The sequence below is a fragment of the Aulostomus chinensis genome, chromosome 16 (genome assembly GCF_037954235.1).
Source record: "Aulostomus chinensis isolate RoL2024-O1b breed Wild chromosome 16, RoL_Achi_v1.0, whole genome shotgun sequence".
NCBI lineage: Eukaryota > Metazoa > Chordata > Actinopteri > Syngnathiformes > Aulostomidae > Aulostomus > Aulostomus chinensis.
Window position 1 is genome coordinate 16,608,520 of NC_141335.1, and position 22,306 is coordinate 16,630,825.

The window sequence follows — 22,306 nt, forward strand, 5'->3', positions numbered from 1 at the left end:
TACCTATACTTCTGTCTATAAGCCACATTTTGGGAAATGTGATCACTTCCCTATCCTACTACAGCCCACCTTGGATAAACCTGAACAGCTTCTATGCCAGATTTGTCCAGGTAAATAAAGAAACCCTTTTAAGGGCCCCCTGCATTCCAGATGAGACGCCACTCCAGGTGACATACACAGGTCTTCAGGGCTCGAAAGCAGGTAAACCCCTGCAAGGCTGTGGGACCAAATTGTGTTGCACTGAGAGTTCTGAAGACCTGTGCGGAACAGTTGGTAGAGGTGTACACAGACATTAACACTTTCACACTTCTCTGTAGTACACTAGCCCCCTTTTCCTTCCTTACACTCCTCATGATTTCTGGAGTAAACTTCTCAGAACACTTAATCCGGAAAGAGAGGTAGAAGAGCTTCTTCTTGACCTTTCTAATGATAATTAACCCTTATGTGGCAGGATGGCGCTATACTCCCCACCGTGAGGGGCAGTGTGGCAGACGAAAGTGAGTGGTCGCCTATAAATAGACCTGGTCGGACCCTTCTCCGTCCTTTTCCGCTTCCTCTCCCTCCTTTACGGAGCTGACAGCCGTGCGTGGTGGTGTCTCGCTGGTCAGCAGATCGGTCACAAACAAAGGTATGCATGCTTGCTCTGCTCGATTTATTCAGTGTCCTGGGCCCCGTTTTTACTCCAGTTTTGCTCCGTCCAGCGGTGTGGTGTTACCGGGAGCTGGGCTGTCTCCCTTGGGCCGGTATGTGCGTGGTGCGCTTTCTGTGGGTAAGATGCGTAGTTGTCTGCCTTTTATATCAAGCTGCCGATGTTCCGTGGCGTTATGATTATTCTCTCCCGGCCATCGTTTGTGTAGTCTGGGCTGCGGGCTTCCTCCTCCTGCCTCGTCTGATGCCACGATTCTGCTCTCCGGTAGGAAATGTTTATTCTTAGCTTTTGTTATTTTGTAATGCCCTTCATCCACATTTTAATTAGGTTAACTTGTTTATTTTCCAGTGCGCGGCCGTCAATTGCCGCTGTGAGCCTCGCTGCTGTTTTGGTTCTTCCTCTTCTTCTTTTCTTCTCCTCGTCTTCAGTTTGGATTCGTGGTGATTCGGCTCATAACAGCTCTGATTCCATTAACGGCGGTTAAAGCCGTGCACTACGGCCTTTGTCAGAGCCTCAACGTGGGCAGAGAGGGCATCCCGACCCTCATCGGCACTGAGCCATCCCTCTTGGAGACGAGTTTTAATTAGAGGGGCAGACATTTTCTTGATTATTTGAGTTTATTCCTTTTCTATTTGTTATTTCTTTCTTTGAATTATTACTGTTAGTTTTTGTGGGTTACATTTGATTTAGCGTTTAGAACCTTTATTATGGGCTGCACGGTGGTGCAGTGGTTAGCACTGTGGCCTCACAGCAAGAAGGTTCCAGGTTCGAGTACCGGCTCGGGCACGGGATTTTTCTGTGTGGAGTTTGCATGTTCTCCCCGTGTCTGCGTGGGTTCTCTCCGGGTACTCCGGCTTCCTCCCACAGTCCAAAAACATGCAATTGGGGACTAGGCTGATTGAATACTCTAAATTGACCGTAGGTATGGATGTGAGTGTGAATGGTTCATCTCTCTATGTTGGCCCTGCGATGGACTGGCGACCTGTCCAAGGTGTACCCCGCCTCTCGTCCATTGACGCTGGGATAGGCTCCAGCCCCCCCGCGACCCTTAGTGGGGTGTGTAGGAATAAGCAGAAGATGATGATGGAACCTTTATTATTATTATTATTATTGCCTTTTGCTCCCCATTTTGATCATTTTGGATTTAAAATAGTTTCTGTTGGGTTATTTGGGGTAGCGATATTTAGTTCGTGTGTGAGGGTTGCCGTGGTTTCATGTTTTAAATGGTGTTCTTTTCTTTTCTTTTGACAGGTGTTGAGGGCCCAGAGCGGCAGCGGTCCCCCTAGTGGTGGTTCCTTATTCACGTTTTTTTGGTTTGCTGTGTCACGGGTGCAGTGTAGTTTTTTTTGGGGGGGGATTCCTCCCCTTTTCGTTACCGCTGTCGTGGTAAGCCCCAGCCCTGTCCCCTTTTCCTTGCGGCAATTCCTCTTGCACTCTGTTCATTGGTGTTTATTTAGTCTGTTGCTCATTTTAAATTATTTTGTAATGAAAGTATTTTTATAATTGGGAATCACTGTCCCGTCGTGTGGTATTCGAACTGTGTGCCTTGTTCAATTGGAAGCCTGGTCATTTTTGAAATTTTGTTTATATCCTGGGGTGAAAGCCCCCAGGTGGTGTTGTCGGCAACTGTTCCCCACCACTCGCCTTGCCACACTTACATGAACCAAGAACATCTCCTTCCCTCTTTATCAAGACGTTCAGTCATCATCTCCTGTTCACTCTGACCAAGGAAGTCGTAACTCCTGTCAGGAGTGCTAACCAAAGGGGGAGTCTCTCACCTCTCTGTGACCTCTACCCCCACAGGGTGCAATAAACATTTGCCTTGTGGAAGAGACCCAAGATTATGAACTGAGAATGCATTGTCTGATCATGTGAAGATGCACCCTCTTTCTTGGGATGTATGGGTGCTTGGGTGAAGGGTTCTGTGTCACTGCTAAATGAAGTACAACAGTAGGAACCTATCAACATCCACAGATGAAACCTGGACTCTATATTAAGTGATGCCACCTTGTAACTGAAATCTCTGTCACATTATTCCACACTTAACTTCAATCTCACACACACCCACACTCGCACCCATATACACTCACGTAATCATATTCATATACACACACACATATATGTATGGACATGACGTTGACAATATTTTACTGTGTAAAATTGTAAAATTGCTTGCAGCTTTAATGTTCTATTGTTGTTTTTGTTTCCTTTTGTTACTTCTACTTCCTTGAGAAGTTCAGAAAACGTATATCCTATGGATATGACAATTTTACAGACAAGAGTTAGCACTCTCGCTTATTCTAGAGAGGAGTTACTGGCTCTTAAAAACTTCAGACACAGACACAGACACAACGTCCCAGCGGAGCTGTGGAGACGCTACAGAGGCTGCAAGGCTGGGGCTAAGCTAAAGGCGCAGCTGGCAAGAAACCTGAGGCGTTTCAAACCATCGCTTCCCTCCGTGATTATGGGCAATGTCAATTCGCTACCGAATAAGATGGACAAGTTTGTCACTCTGGAAAACCAGCGGATCTACTGTGAGTGCAGCTTGTTCATCCTAACGGAGACATGGCTTACCGATGTTATACCGGATGCTAACGTGGACCTGTTTCACTGCGGTGAGAGCGGACAGGGACATGTGGGAAAAGCAAAGGTGGGGGACTTATTATCTACACCAACAACCGTTGGTATAACCCTGGCCATGTCTCAGTGAAGGTGGTTTTGTGTTGCCCTAATCTGGAGCTGCTAGCCGTTAGCATGAGGCCATATTACCTGCCGAGGGAGTTCAATCATGTGATCTCCCTCTGTGTGTACATCCCTCCGACAGTGGACGCGGCCGCTGCACGTGAAAGGATCCACAGTGTCACTGCACGGCTGCAGACCCAACATCCTGAGGCCTTCAAGATAATCTCTGGAGACTTCAATCATGTCACCCTGGACTCTACCCTGGCTGCTTTCCATCAGGTTGTTGACTGTCCCACAATTAAGACCAGGACGATTGACCTACTGTATACCAACGTTAAGGAGGCATACAGAGTCACTGCCCTCCCCCCACTGGGCAAGTCGGACCACAACCTGGTGCACGCACAGCCCCAGTACACCCCCCTGGTCAAAAGACAGGCAGTCTCCACCTGCAACATCAGGAGATGGACTCCTGCAGCAGAGGAGGCCCTCAGAGACTGCTACAACACCACAGACTGGGATGTACTGCTGGGTGCACATGATGAGGACATAGATGGGATGACTCACTGTCTCACAGACTACCTCAACTTCTATGCAGACGTGGTTTCCCCCCACCAAGACTGTTCGGTGTTATCCGAATGTGGCGGTGGGGTGTGGTTATGATTACAACAGCGCCAGAGTATGGCGGTTGGGAAAAATGGTTGCAACAATGCCACCTGGAGACAACTATGCCCCAGGAAATTATAGGTCAGGGTCACGCAGATTCAAACAAAAGCCTACAGGACAAAAGACATGTAAAATAAACAGTTCTTTATTAATCATATATATTTAAAATGGAATCTAAAAAAAATTAACGCTGGCCAGGAGGGCATAACAATAAGGACAAAAAAAAAGGGGAAACAGGGCTGGAGCTCACCGGATGGCGGAGGTACAAACCAAACGGGGGGGGGGGGGGGGGGGGGGGGGATGCTCCAAACGATACCACCCATGGCACTGCACTCACACTGCTAAAGGAAAACGTGAAAAGAAGAACCACCACCAAGGAAGAAACTGCCACCGATCCCTCCAGCACCTGTCCAAAAAATTAACAAACGTTAGTACCAATTCACCCTACCAAACAATATAATTAAGAGAACGAAAGAAAGCAAATAATCAAGGTTGTAGAAATAAGTTTACACAAACAGTGAATAAACTGATTATCCAACATAACACAGCAAATGATAAATACTCGGAATAACGCAACACAACCCCGGCCTGATTGCTTGGATCTCCAGTTACCTCACCGACAGGCCACAGTTCGTCAGGCTGAAGGACATCACGTCTGACACTGTGGTCAACAGCATCGGTGCTCTGCAAGGGACTGTACTGTCCCCTATCCTCTTCACCCCAGACTTCTGCTACAACTCTGAACTGTGTCACATCCAAAAGTTTGCAGATGACACAGCCATCGTGGGGTGTATCAGGGACAATGAAGAGGAGGAGTACAGGTGCCTGGTGAGGAACTTTGTTGCCTGGTGCCACAACAACAGCCTGCAGCTCAACACCTCCAAAACTAAGGAGCTGGCTCATTGACTTTGGGAGGGACAAACCCAGACTTAGACCAGTTCTGATAGGAACGGAGGAGGTTGAGGTCGTGCAGACCTATAAATATCTTGGCCTGTGGCTGGACAACAGGCTGGACTGGATGAGCAACACGAGACAGCTGTACAAGAAGGCTCAGAGCAGGATGTACTTCCTGAGGAGGCCTAGAGCCTTCAACATCTGCAGGAGGCTCCTGTGGATGTTCTATCAGTCTGTGGTCTTCAGCGTCCTGTCCTACACTGTGGTGTGCTGGGGGGGGGGTCACAAAGGCAGACCTCTCCAGGCTGGAGAAGCTGATCAGGCGGGCCAGCTCAGTTGTCAGGATGAAGCTGGTCCCTCTAGCAACAGTAGCAGAGGAGAACTCCTGACAAACTGCTGGACATCCTGGACAATGTCAGGCACCCTCTGCACACAGTCACCACCAGCCAGAGAAGCCTGTTCAGCCAGAGGCTGCTCCTTCCCAAGTGCAGGACCAACAGACTGAAGAACTCGTTCATCCCCCAAGCCATTAAACTGTTGAACTCCTCACTGGAAGGGGGGAGGGCCAACAGAAGGACTATAGGAGAGGGCTGAGCACCATTAACCTGCCCCGATAACAACCGGACACTCATGTGCAATAAAAGAGACTGCATATTATTATTATTATTATTGTTATTATTATTATTATTATTATTATTAGTGTTACGAGTGCTGCTATTATTATTATATTATATAATCATCACCATGGTAAATACTGCTGCTATTATTACTATTATTATATTATATTATTATATTATATTGTCATTATATCATATCATACCATCATTATAATTGCTATAATAATAATTTTATATTATAATAATTATAATATTATATATATTAATATTATAATTATTATTATTCCTGCGACTATGCACATATACAAAATCACATTCAGGCACACGCACATATATATATTCTGTATATATTCTGTGTATATATAGCCAATATATATATAGATATAGATAGATAGATAGATAGATAGATAGATAGATAGATAGATAGATAGATAGATAGATATAGTCTTTGTTTTCTTTTCTTTTCAATTTTTCTATACAGTTCTATTTATGTCTATTCTTTTTACCTTTATGGCAACAGTGCTCTGAATGTGTAGGAGATTGCAATTTCCCTGGCGGAACATCCAAAAGGGATTAATAAAGTAATCTGTCTGTCTGAATTCTGGTGTGGTACTATGATAGGAAGCCACCTGTGCAACAAGTCCAGTCATGAAAACTCCTTGCTCCTGAATATTCCACAGTCAACTGTCAGTGGTATTATAACAAATTGGAAGCGATTGGGAATGACAGAAACCCAGCCACAAAGTGGTAGGCCACGTAAAATGATGGAATGGGGTCAGCGGATGCTAAGGCGCATAATGCGCAGAGGTTGCCAACTTTCTGAAGTCAATTTCTACAGACCTCTAAACTTCATGTGGCCTTCAGCTTAGTTCAAGAACAGTGTGTAGAGAGCTTCATGGAATGGGTTTCCATGGCGGAGCAGCTGCAATCAAGCCATACATCACCAATATCTAGAGCAGTGGAGACATGTTGTCTGGAGTGACAAATCGCGCTTCACCATCTGAAGACCTGTCTGACTCCCTTGTGCCAAGTGTGTGCCATTGTGCCCCTTCCACTGTGACCAACACATCAGCTATTATGTCTATGTAAAAAGGAGGTGGCTTTAATGAAGTTGTCATAAATATAAGAAACAAACCACCAAAAAGGTAATTTGTGTTGTTTTGATACGAGGGTAAAGTGGCATGGTGGTGCAGTGGTTAGCACTGTTGTCTCACAGCAAGAAGGTTTGAGTCCCAGCTGGGGCACAGGATCTTTCTGTGTGGAGTTTGCATGTTCTCCCTGTGCCTGCGTGGGTTCTCTTTGGTTACTCTGGCTTCCTCCCACAGTCCAAACACATGCAAATGAGGACGAGGCTAATTGGATACTCTAAATTGACTGTAGGCATGGCTGTGAGTGTGAATGGTTGTCTGTCAATATGTGTTGGCCCTATGATGGACTGACCCTATGATGGATACCCCTCCAGGGTGTACCCTGCCTCACACCTGAATGTTGCTGGCATAGGCTCCAGCCCCCCTACAATCCTTAACAGGATAAGAAAGAAGAAAGTGGATGGATGGATGATATGAGGGCAAGCAGTACTAGATGAACAGCAATACAGAGGCAGCAAAAATAAATATTCTATCTGAGCCCTTTGGGTTCATTGCTGATTGATTGCCTCATTATTATTTGGATTAAAAAGACAAATAGTAAACAGTTTAAAAATACAGTTAAAAACAAGTGATTATTTTGGAGCTAACGTTAATATTGTTTTTCTGAATGGCCAGTTGGTGTCTTTTGTGTTCACAAAAACAGAAGAAAAAGAAATCAGAAAAAGAAGCTATTAAATGCAATGTGTCATGTATACTACTTTTTTTCTCCTTCATATAAAACGTAAAAAGACCGTTCAGCCTCTGGCTTCGTCATTTTTCCACCCTTTGTGAAGCTGCAGCTAATTTAATCCCACACACTAAATTGAATAAACAGAAGAAGTTTATTAAACTTTTCGCTAACCGTAAAACCGGTGTAAAACATAAGCGTAAAGTGTTGGCTCAGTCCGGGGGTTTCCTCCTCCCGTTATTAGGGGCTGCAATCCCATTCCAAAGCAGTTTGTTACAAAGATAGACACATAGCCGTCGAGCTTCATCATCATGGGGTCATTTAATAAAATGTACATGATTTCCCTGCAACAACTGAAGACTTTATCGCAGATAAAGTCATCTACTGAAAACATTGGTGAGAGAGCTCAATATGTTTTGGAAGAGAAAATGGAACGTCTGTTAAAACAACCAGGACCGACACACACCAAAAACTTACATTATAACGAATTACTTGAAAAATATCTGGCCTTGCTCAGAAAGGAGGAGAGTCGGGGATGTGAGATAGTTTTGAAGCCGGTCTCCACACCCCCTGAGAAAGCGGCTGAAGATGCTGAGGGGTTTATGAGAGTTGAAGAGGAAGAACCACGTGACAACATTGAAGAAGAGATATTGGAAAATATAGGGTCCCACAATAGGAAAAATGCAGTCTACATTTTACAGAAGCTATTGTGAGAAAATGAGCTTTTGATCATGTTCTGTTCATATGGCACCATTATATTAGGAGTTGATTGTGTATATATTCAGTTATTAAGCATATATTCACTGTTTGTGAATATCTTATTCAGACTCTCTGCTGCACTCTCAAGGTGCATGTAGTGGGGTCTCCAGATATATCTGTGTCTGCTTTGTTGTGTGAAATAAAGTGTTGATTTGTCTAAAGCAGACGACTCCGGTTGATCTCTTCTCATCAACGGACCCCGTGAAGTCGGCGTACTTCAACAATTTGGGGGCTCGTCCAGGATGAGAGTGAGGTCTTAATTTGGCTGTTTTGACTGAGCACAAAGGACAGACGAACTCTGGTCGACCAACAGAAAACGGTAAGCAGAAACCTGTTAAAACAAATTTGAGAATTTTACCAAATTTAGAGTTAACAGTGTCCTAGTGTTAAGTTCCAAATTATGGAGTCTATGGTGAAGAATGAAAAGTGAATAAGAGTTGATATTGTCCTTGGTTTGGCAACCCCACTATTCTATGATGAGGGAATAGGGCCTTGGGTCAAAGTCCTATAAGGTGCTGGGTTGGAGTCCTGGGGAATTCAGGACCCCCGAATTCTATTACATATTTTATATTGTGTGGTCACAGTGGACCAGGAAAATTTTAAGTCTCTCCGAGGGAAAGAGTGATTTTAAGAGTTGATATTGTCCTTGGTTTGGCAACCCCACTATTCCCTGATGAGGGAATAGGGCCTTGGGTCAAAGTCCTAGAAGGTGCTGGGTTGGAGTCCCGGGGAATTCAGGACCCCCGAATTCTATTACATATTCAATATTGTGTGGTCACAGTGGACCAGGAATTTTAAGTCTCTCAGAGGGAAAGAGTGATTTGTGTGTCTCAAACATAACGTCTCTGTTTCATGGAAACCTAGCGATGTTAACAAAGTGAACAGAACCTCACAAGACAATATTGTTTGACTGGGTCAGTTGCTCGGGTGAACTCCATACAAACTGACTGGCACATCTCACCGTTAGGCAGGGACAGATGGACGGAGAAGTTGATAGAGAGATTGTTGATGTTTGGGGCCCAAGGACTCAATGGAGGCCACTGGGGCAGCAAATGAAAAATATTTTGGTTGTAATTGGGAAAGTGGGTTCAGATAAAGACAAAGAAAAGGAAAGAAGTGAGGTAAAGAGAAGGATAGAGGAAGTGTTCAAAGAAAGCAGAGCAGGGAAAGAGGACCGGATGGCACTTGGTAAGTTGTTGTGGGAGAAGGAGAGAGAGAACAGGGAAAAGAGAGATGAGGCTAAAAAGAAGGGTGACCAGGCAGGTCTATTGGAAAGGAAAAGTGGATGAGAAAAGACATGAGGAAGAGAGAAGGGTGTAGTATGGTCTGGCCATGTTTTGTCAGGGAGCGGAACATGCAAATTGAAAAACCCTCCCCACCAAGGATGAAGGAGGAAGACGGTGAGAGAGGAAAGACCTCATAACACTCAACGAGATAGAGCTCAGGAGTGAGGTATCAGGACATGCTATCACAAAATCCAAAACACGGCCACCACATAGTACATCTAACATGGCACTGCGCAGCCACAAACAAGCGCCAACACAATACCCCTTGCTGCAAATGGGAGAGAGCAGAGGTGACAAATACAAACCTCTTGCGTTAGGTGATGTGCAATCAATCGTTGATAAAATGCCTCCACCAGCAGAGGGAAGCGGACTCTGGTTGACAAAATTAGATATGTTAACTGCTGGACAGGAACTAGCACTCTGTGATTTCAGAGCTGTAGCATCCCACTGCATGTCCATGACTTGAAAGACATTGAACTAGACGCTGACACTAGTGAAGACCCTGATGACATGCCACTAACAATAGTCATAGACCCCTTAGGGCAAGCTATTAGGAGCAAATTTCCACTCGCTAACACGGCCGTCATTCCTAAACTAACCTGGACCTCGTCCCAGCATCCTCGAGAATACATAACTCAATCTAAAGACGAGTGGACCAGACACACCGGGCGCCACCCCGGGAAGACTGGGGTTCAACAGGAATGGTTTCGCAAAGCTGTGTTGGATGGAGTGCCTGAATTGGTAAGAGAAAACATGATGAGTAACCCTGACTTACCAGGAAGTGATTCTAACATATGGGAAAAGCATCTTGTGCACCACCTGCAGAGAGCCAAAGATGAGACGAACAAAGAAGAAAATTCAGTAAGAGATCTTCAAACACAATTACTGAAGCTGCAGCTGGGAGAGGCGAGACAAATGGTAAATGACAAAAAGAAAAAAGAAACTATGATGCATAAACAAATGATGTCTAGCAGTTTGCAGAAAATGGCTGGGGAACTGTGTCCCGGCTGCCCCCTGAACCAGAGACACCAGATCCGTTCCCAGTACCCCTGTGGACCCCCCAACCGAGACCGCATGGTCCACCAAGGGGACCAGCTGCCCATTGGCGAGCTCAGAACTCGTGGGGAGGATACAGGGGAGGAGCTCGAGGTGGAAGGGGCTGGGCGAGAGGGGGAGGAGGCCGTGGGAGACTGCCTCGGGGACAGCAGGCGGGTGGTGAGTGCTACATGTGTGGACAACTTGGACACTGGGCAAGAGAATGTCACATGCAGGGACCTGCACCACGTGGGCATGGAGGTAGTGGCGGACCACCCAGAGGAATGAGGACCCCTGATCCTCAGGCCGCACCGGTCCAGGATGGACAATACCCCCTGATAGGAGGGGACGAGTGGGAGGAGCACGGCACCAATCAACAACAGTGACACACCCCACAGAGAAACCCAGATGACATAGGTAAGGCAGATCCTATGTTGTCTCTAAGGGTGTTGGATGACGACCTGTAATTTTTGGTCGACGCGGGAGCCACACTCTCAACTCTAAACCACCACAAGAGACTATCTCCTCGAGAACGGTGAACATCGTGGGCTTCTCTGGGATTGGACAGAAACTGCTGGTCACAATACCACTGAAAATCCAATTAGGTAAACAGACTCTTTTGCATCCATTTGTTGTCTCTCCTGGTGTACCTGTTAACTTGTTGGGACGAGATCTTCTCATCAAACTAGGAGCCTCCATCCTGCGCAGTCCGGATGGACTCACTGTGATTCTACCAGATGGAACATGCCTCTGATGTAATCCTAACACCCACGGAGCAGGGCAGTACCTTCTTAAGCCACTGGAGGACGAGCTGGTGGACATCTATTGGGGTATGTTACAGCCTGAAACCCCCCTATGTAATAGCCTCCTGTCTGCCTACCTGCAGTGGAAACCCTGGATCTCCCTACTCGAGCCCTACGTCCCTCCACCCGACCCACCTCATGTTACCCTCTTTTACGACCAAATGAGTAATGAGTGGTATCAGGAAGAATTTGAAGCACACCTGGAAGGTAAACAATGGCAAATCACATCACAAAATATTTATGCTGGTCCAGAGGGTGTAGCCGTGGCCACAATCCTCTCCAAGGAACAGATGGTATGGTATCTTATGCAGGACATAGCAGTTCCACACATTTCCCTCGCATTACATCCTAACCATCAAGCTAAAGATCTTGGCCCGATGGTCAAAAAAGCCACAGCAGCCACCGATTGGATAACGACTCAGATACCTGCTGTCTCGTTCTCACCCACCTGCAAAACCTACTGCATTAACCTAAAAGTAACAGACACAGTTGCACTACAACATGATCACGTTCCCAGAAACCACGGTAGGGAAAAGATGGACCACCCGTCAGTGGAAGAGATGCTATCTACCCTCCCTGAGGAATTGTGGTCCCAAGGGCCCACGGATGTCGGGCTCACTGATTGTCAACCTGTTACATTTTCTGTGGTAGACGCCACTCCCTTATGGATCAGACAATATCCCCACAAACCAGAAGCAGAAGCAGGTATAGCTGACACTATTGCAGGTCTCATCAAATCCGGGGTATTAGAACCATCCACCTCCGCATGGAACACTCCCATACTCCCGGTCAAAAAACAAGAGACAGGTAAATATCGCATGGCACATTATCTAAGAGCTATAAATGAAATTCTGACCACAGCAACCATTCCTGTGCCCAACCCCTATGTGGCAATCACTAATTTGGGACCGCACCAACCATGGTTCACATGCATTGATTTGGCTAATGCTTTTTTCTGCTTACCACTAGCAGACAAATGCAGAGACATTTTCTCCTTTACCTACAGAGGACAACAGTGGCGATACACCAGGGTACCACAAGGATTTGCGCTGTCACCAGGACTATTCAATCAGGTACTAAAACAGGCCCTGGATGGTTGTCCGCTTCCTCCGGACACCACCCTAATCCAGTATGTAGATGATCTTCTCATTGCAGCACCGACATCAGCAGCATGCCTGGCCGCAACAAAGGCTGTCCTCATCCGATTGGCTGGACGCGGTTTTAAGGTCAGTAAAAACAAACTCCAAGCGGTCAGGATGCAAGTTACCTTTTTGGGCAGAGTACTCTCGCGAAAAGGAGCTGGCATGTCGCCTGCACATAGAGCTACCATTCTGCATCACCCAAAGCCCATGACTGTAAAGGAAATGTTGTCGTTTCTCGGTCTGACTGGGTACAGTCGCAATGACATTACTGACTATACGGGCACGACACAGGCTCTCCATAACTTGATTAAAGAGCATGGCATGCGTAACCTCAATGCTAAACTAAATTGGACCAAAGACACCGAGTCAGTCTTCATACAACTCAAACAGAAACTAGCACAGGCCGCAGACCTGGCCCAACCCGACTACCAGTCTCCATTTTTTCTCAACGTTTCTGAAACAGAAGGAGTGATTAACGGTGTTCTGTTTCAGAAAAAAGGGGGAGAAAGGAGCATACTCATGTACATCAGCATAATGCTAGACTCGATGGAAAAACGACACCCAAAATGCACACAACATGCAGCAGGGGTAGCAAAACTGATTCAAAAAACAGGACACATAGTGATGGGACACCCCCTAAGGGTACTCACGTCACATAGCATTATAGTATATGTCAACTCCTAGACATTCACCCTGACATCACTAAGGCAACAGAGACTCTGGAAAATACTGGAAGCACCAAACATCACAGTCACCCATGAAGGAATCAGCATGGCGGATTGGATGGGAACCGGACCACCGCATGAGTGTGAACACGAAGCACAAAAGGATGAAAAGGTATGACCAGATCTGAAAGCTCAACCATTAACAGATGCTGAAGAGATGTTCACAGACGGATGTTGCTACAAAGATGAAAAAGGTGGACTGAAAGCAGGATACGCGGTGGTGAAGAAGGAAGGACCCAATTGGGTGACAATAGAGGCCCGGCAACTAGAAGGACAGCAATCCGCACAAAAAGCACAGGTAATGGCTCTCAAACTAGGAGAAGGAAAACGAATAAACATCTATACGGACTCTGCCTATGCCACGGGAGCAGCACATGTGGAACTGGGACAATGGATCAGAGCAGGATACCTCATGGCAGGTAACAAACCCATTAAACATGAGCGGTAAATGAGAGAATTAGCAGAAGCTCTGCAACTTCCCCAGGAGGTGGCTATCATAAAGTGCAAAGGTCATGACAATGCCATTACAGAAGTAGCAACAGGGAACCGAGAAGCAGATGCGGCAGCAATAAGAGCGACAGGTTATCTGCCCCAACTACAAACGGTGAGTATGGAAGAAGAACTACAAATCTCTCCACTGGTCACGCTGATTGACATCAGCTGATGTCAAAAGGGGCCTCACCACAGGAAAAGACAACATGGAAACAGAGAGGAGGACTTGAAACTGAGGGGCTCTGGCGAGGGCCTGATGGACGGCTAATACTGCCCCCTGGAATCAGAGAGCAGGCACTGGAAGAAGCACATGGAATCGGTCATGTGGGAGCGGCTCTGATGAGTCAAATTCTGAGAGAATGGTGGCATCCGTTTTTATCAGACATAACAAAGAATTGGGTAAAAAGCTGTTCCATATGTTCCCTGTACAACTCTAAGCCAAGCATTAAACCCGAGACAGGTATGTTTCCGCTGGAGACCAGGCCAGGCAGGGAGATTGTGATAGAATACACGGACATGGGGACAATGGTCAGAGGGTACAGGTATGTGTTGATGTGTGTGGATGTGTTTTCAGGATGGCCAGAGGCGTGGCCAACAAAGACGGAGGATAGCAAGTCAGTGGTGAAGTTTTTGATTAATCAATACATTCCTCGGCACGGGTTCCCACAGAAAATTAGATCAGACAATGGGACACATTTGAAAAACCAACATCTACAACAGGTGGAGGCAATGTTGGGGTTGAAGCACTCGTTTGGCACCGTGTATCACCCTCAATCACAAGGTAAGGTGGAAAGAATGAACCAAACCATCAAACAAAGATTGGCTAAAATCTGTGCACAGACAAAATTATATTGGTTGGATCCTCTACCGTTGGCTCTAATGACAGTTTGATGCTCTGTTAATCAGGGAACAGGTTTCACCCCATTTGAACCCTCCACAGGAAGGCACTTCCCAGGACCAGGAGCAGGCCTGCCACCAGTGGAGCTGGAATTCGAAAGAGGGCACAAAGCATATTTCACTGAACTCCAAGCTCTCATTTCAGATTTCTCCAAACAGGTCCAGGACAAAAGACAGGCGAAGGTCGAGGGCATCCTCCCCACTGCTGACTGGGTCCTGCTGAAGGTCATCAAGCGGAAGTGGGCTGAACCCAGGTGGACCGGTCCATTCCAGGTGACAGAGAGGACGTCCCACGCGGTGCGGCTCAGGGGGAAAGGAGACACGTGGTACCATTGGAGCCAGTGCGCAGCGGCAGAGGAACCAGGCAGATCGGTCCAGGAGATCCACACAGACCTTCAAAGATGGTGCACTGACTCGGCTGAGTCAGAATCAAACCTTGACCTCAACAAAGGGGCAAAATAATCCCCGGTCAGTGGCAAGGTCACAGGGTAGTCGACCCCTGTGACTGAAGAAAGAAGATACCACCCAGAACGGCTGACAACATAAATGATGGACAATTGATCCTGCTCATCATCCTGTCTGGTCGTATGTTTTACTTTTCTTGCAGCTATGCTCAAGTTAGCCCTCACAGGCAGCACTGTGTTTTAACTGCTTCAAGCTGAATAAAGTGTATTAAAAGCTTCTTTGCATTCCTCCACTAATTGACGAGCCAAATGATCCTGAGGAGGAAACTGATTTTCAACATTACCAATTAGAGTGATCTCCTAAAGGAGATCAAAAGGGGGAATTTTGAGAAAATGAGCTTTTAATCATGTTCTGTTCATATGGCACCATTATATCAGGAGTTGATTGTGTATAAGTACATGATCTAATTGTTTTTGTTAAGTTGTGCAGGCTGCTAGTTGCGCCCGAACTGTCAAGGCTGAATGACGAAAACAACAGGACAATACGACCTGACTGTGCAGGAGGCAGGAGTACTAATCAAGAAGTGTGATATGCATGAGTGTAAAATTACGTATGCAAAAAAGGTGTGGCTTCAAGCATATATTCACTGTTTGTGAATATCTTATTCAGACTCTCTGCTGCACTCTCAAGGTGCATGTAGTGGGGTCTCCAGATATATCTGTGTCTGCTTTGTTGTGTGAAATAAAGTGTTGATTTGTCTAAAGCAGACGACTCCGGTTGATCTCTTCTCATCAATGGACCCGGTGAAGTCGGCGTACTTCAACACTTTGTAATTCAGACCTTCTAAGATGGAATCGTTCGGGTGAGATAATTAGCAGGACAAGCCCATTAAAGGCTCTCATATTTTCGATTTAATGAAGACTCTGTCAGACCATCGATTCCATGCACGAACCGTACCACGTGGATGGGCCGAATTTTTACAAACAATTTCCGAATTAAATATCCCAATCACAACTGTTACCAACACTCATGCACGCGAGCAATTACGGCTTAAACCCTCCAAAACCTTGAACAAATCAGTGCGGCAGATACGACGGAGTAAGAGAGAACGCGGGAAAAAATCTCAGATGATGTCGTTACTAATAGACACGGATTACAAGAGGACGCCTTCTCAATCAACTGGCGACAAACGCGAGATGTATAAATCTTCACCAGTTGAATGGCATCTATCTACACCGATCCCCTCCAAATGGCTCGATTTCAGTCCATAAAATTAATTTGTGCAAACTGTATCTTTTTAATCAACAAATGTTTTATTGAAAATATATATGAGAGACAGAGTATTCATTCAGAACACATATAACAATGTTGTGCCAACTCAACCAGACCAAGAGATTAATTCAGAGATGTGACAATTAGGCCTCACAGGCCGAAAGCCTTTCTTCAGCTGGACTAACACCTCTTTACAAGCCTGAATTCAAGTGACCACATGTTCTTGGACAAAGGATCGTAAAATAGGTGTGATGACTCTGACCACTGGCCCCCCTCTGAGAACTCTGGCCACTGACCACATCCAAGAACCCAACAAATGCTATTGGCTGAGAGCCAGTATCATCCCACAGGAAGTGACATCATCGGCCTCCACATATAAAACTTCAGCGTGAAGAAGACTCTCTCTCTCTCTCTGTGATTTTCGCCTCTCGGTGATCTTCTCTCGGTGGTTGTCTTCCCTTGGGTGGTTTGCAAGTCTTCAAGAAGATCTCACCCTCCGGTTCTCTTTGGGTTTACCTTTGTTCTTTCCTTCCTTCTTCTCTCTCTCTCTCTCTCTCAGCGCTCCGCTTAGTTATTAACATTCCGTAAGTTCTACCTCCACGGTGCTAACTAGCAGCTAGCTAGCCTCAGCTAACTAGCCTAGCTTTTAGCCCTGCTGCGACGCTAACTGGTTGCTAGGCAACCATACTCCCCCTCCCCTTTCTCACTCACTCACACACACGTTTACACACACACGCGCACACACACATATTATCACTTGTCTTTCGTTTAGATAACAGTTGTACCAACGTGTTGCTAATTGATTGATACACGTGTTAATAAATATATTTTTATTATATGAGAGAAGTCGTCGTGTCTTTTGTGTACGAACTTGTGGTCACGTGTCTACGCAATAGCCAGTGCTCGGATCTCATCCTTCAACATCAGAGCTGTCCCTAGGAAGTTCATGTTACAGAATATTGACTGTTTAGTAGATAAACTCTGTTTAAGACTGATAACTGTTACAAGTTTGGTCGTATTATAGTTTCCCTGAACTCATCACGGTGGTGCCCCGTATAATTAATATTTAATATTAATTAGTAATTTATTTATTAATTGATAATTATATTCATAATTATCAATTATCATTATTTTTGACCAATTTGCTCTTCAGCGCACAACAACAATGTTAAATAGTTTTGAAGAGCATGCTTTCTGATTACACATTTTACTACTCTTCACACGAGAAATACATTTAGCATATTTCTTGACAAACTTGGTGACAAGAGAATCATTCTTAAGTTATCAGAATACAATCTTATTGCTTCTTGAAAAGAGAGTCCTTTAAAGCGCTGGCAGAGGAAGAAAAAAACATGGGCCCCACTCGCGGTAGAATAATCGTCTCAAACTTGGAGTTTGTTGTAGTGTATTTCATCCGAATTCCTCGTTAGGAACGTGATAAAACTTTCGGGATAGTATAAAAAATCCGGTGGATGACCGTAACTGTTGAAGAAGCTTGATTTGTCTTGTTCAGCTTCAATGACCATCCCTACCCAGTGTTAACCCTCCCGGGTTTGATCGTGGGTGTTAGCGACTAGATAGCACGGTCGCTTATCAATCTTAGTCGGCATTAAATCGCTAGACTCTAAATGAGTCACCCAAGATCGGTCTCAGGATAGATAGGGTGAGAGAGCCTCGCTATCCATTTCATCATCTCTCGACAGATTAAACAGAAATAATGAGTAACCGTTTTCAAATTTTTCACAGTCAATGCAGAGTGGAGAGTCTCTGATATGTCTGTTTGTACCCAGATAGAGGTTGTAAAATTCCCGAACACTCTGATGCGAGTCAGAACGTGGTTGGAAAGGTTTCGAGGGGATGAAGCGTGAATTCACGCTGAGAGAGAGGTATTCAAGATTCGCGTGTTGGAACTTGAAAGGGTTCAGTTCGCTTGCTCCAACGGATGCTCTGTGATCCACAATTCCTGCCACTATATATTTAGGAAGCCTGCCTAGATACAAGTTGTCCTGTGAACATACGCGACTGGGCGGGGATAGTATAATTCTTAACCACCACGCGGCTTATGGGGTAAATGGCATTTGATTTCATTAGAGCAGCTGAATGCACCAGCATGACATCCAGCGAGACTTGCAACTTTTTCATGAAAACGCTCACGCTCAGAATTTTTAAACTGAACTCGCAATCTGCAGCGGACATCAGTGTAAAAGCATTTTTAGCCTTAACAAGTTTCAGACGTACATCCACATTGTTAAGCAGGAGTCTTTCAGAAAAAAAAAAGTCGCTGTGCAGGGGTCCAATTAACTCAAATGGTCGTGAACCATGAGCAAAGCCCGTGCGCTTGACCAACCCTTTGTTGGGACCATCTTGACCCATGGCAATAGAGTCCAAATCCGGACCGACATCTTTGTACCATAGGTCGGCTGAAAACTGGCTTTCCAGCGATTCTTGTGAAAAGTTCAGGAGGGTTTCAATGATAGCTCTGTAAGGATGTGTTGCGTACGATGAGCTAATGAGAACGTCATTCAGACTGACATCTATCTGTGAGAATATAGTATTTAGAGGGTATTGAATTATTCCGCAGTTATCGGCGTTTGCGAGATCTAAGCCATCCGTGTTTGTTATCTTAAGACGTAGATAGAGTAGTGTTGAGTTTAGGTCTAAATAAAAACTTCCACTTCCAGGTATCAGGAAATCTAGCACCTCTTGATCGGCGGCAGAGTTTAAAGGATAGATCTCTACATAATTGGTCTGCTCTATAGATAGCTGGGTCATCGGCGGGGCAAAGAGGTCGAGCTCTTATTTAGTGCATTCTAACGAGAGGCGGTGTGTGAGAGACATGTTTAAAATATATTTCTTCCATGCTCTTGGCTTTTAACTTTCCGTTGTAGCTTTCCAGCTTGCAAATCGTCCTCCCGTATGTGAAGCAGACCAGGGTGTTTAAATCTGTTTTTAATTCAATCTGGATATCCTGTATGCGCTGTTTATTGACAGGAGCGTAGTGTAAGCGATTGTAGGAGAAAGTGATCAGATCCCCATAGGATCCTTCTTTTTTAATGATTCTTAGAAGGGGAACAACATAGTCTCTGACATGCTGCGCTTCCACGATATTCGAAAAAGATGTAAAAATTATACTGACCCCTGTTAATATCACACGGATATTTGCTCACTGGATTTCCACCTGTTCGCACCCATTCACCGGGTTCAAAACCCAGCATGTAGGCTAGTGGTGCCTTGAACTTGACAGAATATTTATCGGATCCTATTATAGTGATTCTTTTCTTTATAGAACTGTAATATAAAACTATATCAATTTTTGTTAACTTAAATAAAGCATTACTCTCCCTCAGCACCACTTCAATGCTCTCATAATTCCTTTAGTAATTTTCTGATAGATTGGAGGGAGCTGGGGTCTTAAATGGTCTATTGCGTCGTAAGTGTCTTCTAAACTTATATTATTATTCCACGTGTGACAGTACATAATCTCGGCTAACGCCACCTCATAAGGTCCTTGTAATTCTATAGGCTGAGACAACGTTATGGTATAATTCGAGCTATCATTGTCCGGGAAAATGTCATGACAAGCGTTCAACGGCAGCGTCACATAGAAAGAGTCTCGATCGTCCATTATTCTCTTTTCAGATCTTTCTTGTTTTTCTCCTTTTCAGTTCTATGACCTCTTTAGCCGGGAGCCAAGAGTTAAACTGACGAGGCCATCCTCGCCACTGGACTAAAACCAACTTCTCACCATTTTTAGTTTTCCTATCTACAATTTTTTCTATACGAAAAACACTGTCAGGCATGATTGTCACTTTCTGCAGTTCTGGCTCATAGAATGTCCCATTCAGAATTTTGCCTCTTATATCTTTTAATTTATAAACAGGAGGGTCTCTGAGCACGCGTTCGTTCACTGTGAAATATTCATCCGTGAATGATTGTTCATACATTTTATCAAATACCCCACGGTATTTTCTGTGAGTGTGAATGGTTGTTCGTCTCTGTATGTTGGCCCTGCGATGGACTGGCGACCTGTCCAGGGTGTACCCCGCCTCTCGCCCGTAGATGCTGGGATAGGCTCCAGCCCCCCCGCGACCCTTACTAGTAAGGAATAAGCGGAAGATGACGATGACCCCACGGTATTTTGAAATCCGCACAATGTCCCCCTCTTTGAATTTAAATACAGGGGGTTTAATAAAGTAGTCTGTCTGTCTGTCTTTAGCGCTCAGCGGAAGTTTACCATATAAATTAACAAACACCTGTGAGGTCTTGCTAGGGGTTACCTCGGCCGGTTTCATTTTTATACTGCTATGATAGCTGTTGTTTTAGCTATCAAGCAGATCCTGAAGTACATCTATATACCTCCGGGTGTTTTTTGCGGTGAAAAAACGCCACATTTTTTATTTCAGCGTTCTATTAAAGCGCTCCACGACTGAAGCTTTCATTTCACTCCGTGTTGCAAAGTGTTGAATATTGTGTTTCCTCATCAGCCTTTGAAAGACGCGATTAAAAATTATTTTCCTGCATCCGTTTGAATTTTAACAGGTATATCGCTCTCCTCTAAAACCGAGGCAAAAGCTGTTGCAACGTCAGACGCCGTCTTGTTTTTCAATGCTCGTGCATAAGCTTTCTTTGAAAATACGTCTATGACTGTAAGCAGAAATTTAAACTGATCATTGTCTTTAGACAGAGCAGTCATATCACATAGATCCCCTTGAAATTGATACAAAGGGCGGGGTGTGAAGACACGATTCCTAGCATATGTTTTTCTTGCTGTTTTGTGAAGGGTATATGCATCCTGGGCTGAGAGCCATTCTCGCACTCGATCGCTGCTAACTTTTTTACCTGTCTGCTCTTCTGCAGCCTGTTGAAGTCTTTCTACACCCCCATATGATCCAGCTCTTGTGGGTCGTAATATATGCGTTTCAGTACATGTTCCATCTTCCTTGAATGCATGTCTTCAAATTCATCCCGATCATCCCTATAGTTTGAGCCAATATACACTAGATTCTTCCAATGCTCTAAAGGACTCTTATCTCTCACCATAGCCAAAATTCTTTCAAAACGGTCCAAGTCCTCTTTATTGACACCCGCGTTTTTCTGATATACTGAAGCATCATTGACTCGATTAGCAATTGCGTGTTTTAAAAGATATGTATGTTCAAGGAGCGGAAAACACGCTCCTTCATATTTTGAAAAAAATATAATTCCAGGTCAGATTTCAACCGATCGTTGAACTGATTTTTCGAAGCTTAGGGAGACGAGGAGGGAAGGATGCCGGAAGTCAGTCCCAGAAGTCAAGGAATTGTTGCAGCAAACATCCCCTCTCCATGTCTCCAGCCACGTACGCCTCTGTGATCTCTTCAGCCTTCTCCAAAATGCTTTCTTCAGACTGTAGAGAAAAGCATCCACTGCCCCTTCCAGTCTAGCCTCTTCTATATCTACTCCGGTTTTCTCCAAGGTATACTTGAGAGCTGGGAGAAATTCCCAAGACAACAGAAAAAGCATTAACTCTTCAAAGTTTTTTTGAAAATATCCAGCTTCTGGAGGATGGCAACAGGTGTGGCCGCTATAATACCACTGGTAATCAATTTGACAACTGAAACAGTCTTTTTTTTCATATGCTCGCTGGAAAAATCAGCCATGGTCGAAGTGAAGTACTTTCTCTCTCTATTCTACCTTGTCATATATATGTATTTTGAAATAGATGGGCGTGTCCACTGGTCGACACCAGAAAGTGGGAGGGCTGGAAGGCCGGGAATACCAATCAGGACAGAGTCTTTTGAAATGAGCGGTTCGGGTCTAGCACGCATGGCCGCAGGCATTAACAGGATATGTATGTAAGGGTGGGGGTGTTAGGAGGAAGTGAGGTCAGAAGATTTAGAATCAACCTCGTCATAGCCGCATTCACATTCATTCCCAGGATCGACCCGCGCTTCTGTTTCAATGTCAGACAACAGATTTATACGTCTCCTATATCCTCCCATGGACCTTGCTTCCAGTAACATCTTCAGATCGAGTTGTTAACCGCTTTTCCAACAGGATCCGTCTCCGCTTCAGGTCCTCTTGACTGAAAAACGCCCCAATTTCTTTCAAGAGATTAGCCAACTTCGGGAAGTCTACCATCTTGAACGCTAGTTGAATCGGAAAATAGCGCTCTTACTCCATAACTGTCT

The 22,306-nt window shown here is 45.0% G+C and overlaps 1 long non-coding RNA gene and 1 pseudogene across 1 annotated transcript; both read left to right on the plus strand.

Annotated features, from left to right (window-relative positions):
• Window positions 1-747: 747 nt before the first annotated feature.
• LOC147247688 (uncharacterized) lies at window positions 748-8,312 on the plus strand. The gene is made up of 3 exons (XR_015109509.1): window positions 748-769; window positions 858-913; window positions 8,242-8,312. It is a non-coding gene; the product is annotated as an uncharacterized LOC147247688 (long non-coding RNA).
• A 2,372-nt stretch (window positions 8,313-10,684) lies between these two features.
• LOC147247689 (uncharacterized) lies at window positions 10,685-13,734 on the plus strand (annotated as a pseudogene).
• The last annotated feature ends 8,572 nt before the right edge of the window (window positions 13,735-22,306 follow it).